The sequence below is a fragment of the Hevea brasiliensis genome, chromosome 18, assembly GCF_030052815.1.
Source record: "Hevea brasiliensis isolate MT/VB/25A 57/8 chromosome 18, ASM3005281v1, whole genome shotgun sequence".
Lineage (NCBI taxonomy): Eukaryota > Viridiplantae > Streptophyta > Magnoliopsida > Malpighiales > Euphorbiaceae > Hevea > Hevea brasiliensis.
In genome coordinates, this window is record NC_079510.1 from 2,707,679 (window position 1) to 2,713,678 (window position 6,000).

Here is a 6,000-nt window from a genome sequence, read left to right on the forward strand (position 1 = left end):
TTAGGCTCGCTTAAACAGTTCATGCAAAATAGAGCATAACCTGAAGGTTCAATTGCTGAGGCATATGTTGCTAAGGAATACTTGACCTTTTGTTTAATGTACCTCAATGGTATTGAGACTCGATTTAATAGAGAAGAGCAAAACTTTGATATAGCCAATGAAGGGGGACTATTAGTTTTTTCGCAAAAGTTTAGATCAATTGGGGCATCAAAATATGTTGAGTTGGCTAAAGAAGAATTTGACACAGCTAATTGGTTTATTTTTAATAATTATGAGGAAGTGGAACCTTTTATGGAGTACGTACCTTGTCTTGTTATTATTTTCTATTTCTATTTTGAATGTCTTTTCTCACTAATAGTTAGTTAAAAGAATAAATCTAATTTTAATGTATTATTCCTTTATAAAGAGCATAAAATTGAGCTCAGAAATGAAAGTGAGCTTGATATTGAGCAAAGGCACAAAGATAAATTTCCTTTGTAGTTTAAACAACGTGTAAGTTAAAAATTTCATTACCTTATTTATTAAACAACTTTTTATACTTACCCTTAATAAATTATAACTACTTTGGATGTTATGATATTTTTGTAGGTGATTCAATTATACAATTGTAAAGCTCCTGGGGCAACTGAGGCATTATATGCTTTAGCATGTGGACCTCATATATGTGTTAAGAAATACACTGGCTGCATTATTAATGGAGCCTGATTTCATACACATTCTTGTGAGAGTCGTCTTAGGAGCCAAAATAGTGTAGTTGTGGAAGGAAATCATAAAAAGGAGTTTATTGATTTTTATAGTGTTCTTAATGATATTATTGCATTGGACTACATTAACGAAAGAAAAGTTTTGCTCTTCAAATGTAAATGGTTTAATGTGGGTGATAAAAAAAGAGGCATTCATAAGGATGGCTTGAACACTAGCATCAATATTAGTACATTTTGGTATGAGAGTGATCCTTTTGTCCTGGCGTGTCAAGCAAAACAAGTATTTTATCTTAATGACACAATATTGGGAAACAATTGGAGGGTTGTCCAATAATTTCAACATAGGCACATTTTTATGTGCAAGAGGCAGAAAGGGAGTTCTTTGACGAAGATGCTCATGAAGCTACAAATGTTGACCAAGTTGTCAAGAAATTGAGCCTCATGCCTCGAGTTCGGCTTTTACTGAAGTTGAGGAGCAAGAAATTACATCTTTATATCAGAATGATGTAGAACCAAATATTGTTGACAATGTTGAGGTGCAACACATGAGGGATTTGGAAGAAGATGATTTTGTGGGAGATGAGGTTAAAGAAGATGACAATTTGGCTGAATATAATACCGATGAGGATAATATAGACTTATGCCGCTAGCAATAAATAAATATACATTTGCAAATCTCTAAATCTTTATGAACCTAATTGGCAATGGTATGTAAAAGTACATATTATTATTATTATTATTATATGTGTTAAGAATTTGTTTCCTATTAATTTTTCTTGTCATGAGTTTCAAATCGCTTAATGTTTACATATTTTTTGATTATCAAGCTTGCTCACAATGGTCCTAGGTCGTAAAGTAGCAAGTGCAAGTTGTCGTTTATCAAACAATGTGCGTATTAATTCATCAAAGCATTTAGCTATGCAATCAAGGAATCAGCGTGCTCCATCATTGATTCGAACAACTCCTTCCATTGGCATTATAAAAGATACTGGTTAGTTTAATAGAAAAAAATATTAATTTTCCCATTACATAACTAGTTTCATTTTATTAAATTCATCTTTTATTCAATATGTATATTGTGATTTGAATGACACTGATTGGAAACATGAAAGTATTGCTTCTAACGTTTGTTTGGAAAACTATGTGATACTTTCTAAATTCATAGGTTCTACCTCCACGGAAAAAGGTAGAGGACCAACTAGGGGAAAAGAGTTCCAAAGGATAAATGATGCAAATAACAAGAGGATGGAAGTATGTATTGATCCTGTTCAAGGTAGACCATTTGATAAGGTGCAATCTGTTAAGTTGTCTAGTGAAATTGGGATTGTGTCCAGAGAGTTCATGACATGTCCTATATCTTGTACAAAACTAACAAATGATGACCATAATAGTGCCTATGATCAAATCAAGGTAACTTATGCCTTTAAAATTGTGATATGGATGATTGTTGTCATTCTTTTATATTCTATGTCCATTGAAATGTAATATTTTTTTTTAAAAAAACTATAAAATGTTAAGTGATATTTTTCTTGATTTATTATTGCATATGAGATTGAATATTCTAGGATTGCAAACTAATGCAAGAGTTACTAAAACTATGAAGGGTCTTCTTGATGCTCGACTAAGAAATCGTAGATATGTTTTACATAAATATTATAAAAGTTTTGAATTCGATGAGCAGGCTTGCCAACATCCACCAGCAAAACTTGTTCAAAGAAATTGGGATACTATTTGTGATTATTAGTCTAATCCAGACACACAAATATGAATAAATTGATTTTAATATGCATTTATTTGACTAGCAATCATGTATTTATTTATGATTTAATGATTAAAGGAGAAGTAGAAGAAAGCTATAGAAAATTGAGCAAAGATGAAGACTCCTTATACTCAAGGAACATGAGCATTTGTTGTTGTGCGACACGAACTTGTAAGTAGTATAGATTTGGTTATGATTTCTATTTCTTTTCTCACTCAAAATTAAGCATTCCACTGTCTTAAATAGAGTAAGAAGGAAAAAAAATGGAGAAGAGTGTGATCGCATTACTTTTTACAAACATACACACACATTCTAAGAAGCAAAGGGTTGGACATCTCCAGAGGCTGAAACAAACTATGTGAGCAATGAAGTTAACTTGCATTTGAAGCTTACAAGGTTATTACATTTTATATTAATTATATGTTTTCCTTTAATTATTTTACTTGCTAGATATCTTAGTTTTTTTGGTTCATATATTGTTTACTGTTTATACAGAAAAAAATGCAAGAACTCTTGGTAAAATCAACTGAAGATGGTGCTCCATTAAGTGCTGCTATGATATGTGATCAAGTGCTTGGAACTTGATCTAATTGCATCAAAGGTTTAGGATATGGTTCAAAACCAGTCCCATCTAAAGGAGTGGAGGCGTGATTATTGGACATTAGAACCTTGAATTTCAAAATTATTTCTAAGGTTACATGCACCATACCAAGTTTCTTATGAACCTAATCAATTTCCAATGCCCAATTGCATACCAAAACATGTTTTAGCATGTATTAAAATTTCATTTGCTATTAAAGATTATGAATTAACATTTAATTCAATCAAACCCTAACTAAAAGAGGGATTTTTAGATACTTACCTGTTGATGCATAATTGATGCAATCTTAGATACACTTAGGACCCCAAATATTGTCCCTCTAGCTTGTCCACCATAAGCATACCAAGAAGCAACTATGGCAGCCCCAAATATTGCCTCTCAAGCTTTGCCAACCACTTGAAGATGGGGTTTAGTGCTTTAGTGAAGGTTAATGGGTATTTAGGACACTAGAAACCTTTTCTAGCAATTTTAATTCAAAGAAATCAAGTGAGAAAAGAAGAGAGGAGATGAACTCTCCAAAAATGCCGTCCACTTTGAAGAGAGGAAGAAGAATATTTTGTTTCTTCTTTCTTTTCTTTTTATACTTAGGTTAAAATCTCATTAACCTTCTTACCACATGTCACTACTAGATTTAATCTTCCTTTTGTTGACTTAATCTCATCAAGCCAAGTGTCAAAGGTAGATTGAATCTTGACTTTTATCATCTTGCATGATTGGAAGACAAATGACAAGCTCATTTGGTGCCATGTGTCACCATCTCATGGTGCTACATGTCACCATGTGAAATGACTAATTTACTCTTACTTTTAATTTGAGTTCTCAACCCAAAATTATAGTTTCTCATCTTTAAATTAATTCATATCAAATATAAATTAATTAATTAATTAATCTCCATTAATTAATTTCTCATAATTAAATTCATATTTAATCAAATTAAATATAAATTTAATTTATACTATATATCCAATAACCCAGATTTAGTTTCAAGTCATGCTAGGGACTTTGCAATTTTATTACAAACCAAACCCCTTTAATTAATTAATTAAACTCTTTAATTAATCAATTAAATCACATTTTAAATGGTGATTAGCTTGTGTAGATATGTGACTTACTAGGCACATTACTTATTGGCAATGAGAAATGATCTTAATTCTTGATATCATTAGAACTTTTTTTTACCGTAAATTATTTCTCTAAATCATTTCAGGCATCTCATAGACTATGGTTGACACCTAACATAGTATGTCATGGCCACCTAATCAATAATAAGGAATACATTAAATGAATCTTTAATCATATGTTACCATGCACTAGAATCTCTTTGTTACAAAATCTCAATTCGAGCTGGAGTCATGGTTAATGTCAAACCCCATTTGCTATGAACATTATGTTCTCTTTTAATTCCAGTTCTTGATTAATTAGATTTTCTTGTCAGAAATTCTTTTCTGACTAAATCTGTCTGTCCTGGCCAGGAACTTAAAACATCAAGAACAATTAAATGAATATAGGATTTTATCCCTATTTACTTAGGGTAACGGATTCCATCTTGATCAACACCTATCTTCATATATAACTAGTAGGAGCCAACACATGCCCATATATCTATACACAGTACAAGTATGAAAGCAGTATCAAACTCAAACCACTTATATACAAGATAACTGTGTTATCTCAGGTCTAAAGATTATATACACTGATATGATATATGACAATGCATTGACAAGAGTAAACTCTATGTGCTTGTCATAAACGTCACTGGTTCGGTCTATTTATCATGTATAAATGCCTATCATGTTTGTTATGTGGCATGAGACTCACCACTCCATCTTATTTATATCTCATATAAATACCTTGGGAACAAACATGATTACAATATTTCTGAATAAGTCATGTCCTTTGTGAAATATTCTCGATTGTGAACCAATTTATGATATTTTGTACTAGAAATACTATCACTCATATTCTTAACAACTTAAGAATAGAATTTCTAACAAAATATCAATGGACCTTTTCTATTACACATAAATATATTATATAAACGAAAAAGTGAAATTGCCTTTTATTAATAAAATATGTACAAGATACAACAAAATGATAGGCTTTAGGGCATACTACTAACAATCTCCCACTAGCACTAGAGCCATTCATTATAATATCTTAGACCCATCTTCTTAAGATGTCGGTCTAACTGAGTTTGTGACATAGGCTTTGTGAATGGATCAGCTGGATTTTCAGCTGATGCTATTTTCTGCATGGCTACATCGCCTCGCCCAACTATCTCTCTGATAATGTGGTAGCGCCTTTCTATGTGTTTGGATTTCTGGTGAGACCGGGGTTCCTTGGTGTGTATGACCGCTCCATTGTTGTCACAGTAGAGAGAAACTGCTGACTCAATGGAAGGAACTATTGCAAGTTTTGTCACAAACTTCTTTATCCAAACAGCCTCTTTTGCAGCATCTGACGCAGCAATATACTTAACCTCTGTAGTAGAATCAATAGTCGTACTCTATTTGGAACTCTTCCAACTGATTGCACCTCCATTACAAATGAACACAAACCCAAAGGTAGACTTTCTATCATTGATATCTGATTGAAAATCAGAATCAGTATAACTGTCCAATTACAAGTCACCACCTCCATAAATCAAGAATAAATTCTTAGTTCTTCTCAAGTACTTAAGGATATTCTTGATAGCTATCCAGTGTTCCAAACCTGGATTGGATTGAAACCTGCTAGTCAAATTAACAGCATATGCGATATCCGGCCTAGTACACATCATTGCATACATTAAACTTCCAATAGCCGAAGCATATGGAATCCTGGCCATTTTATCTCTTTTTTCTGGTGTCTTTGGAGACATCTCTTTAGAAAGGTGGATACCATGTCTCACTGGTAAAAATACTCTCTTGGAATCAAGCATGTTAAACCTCTTTAAC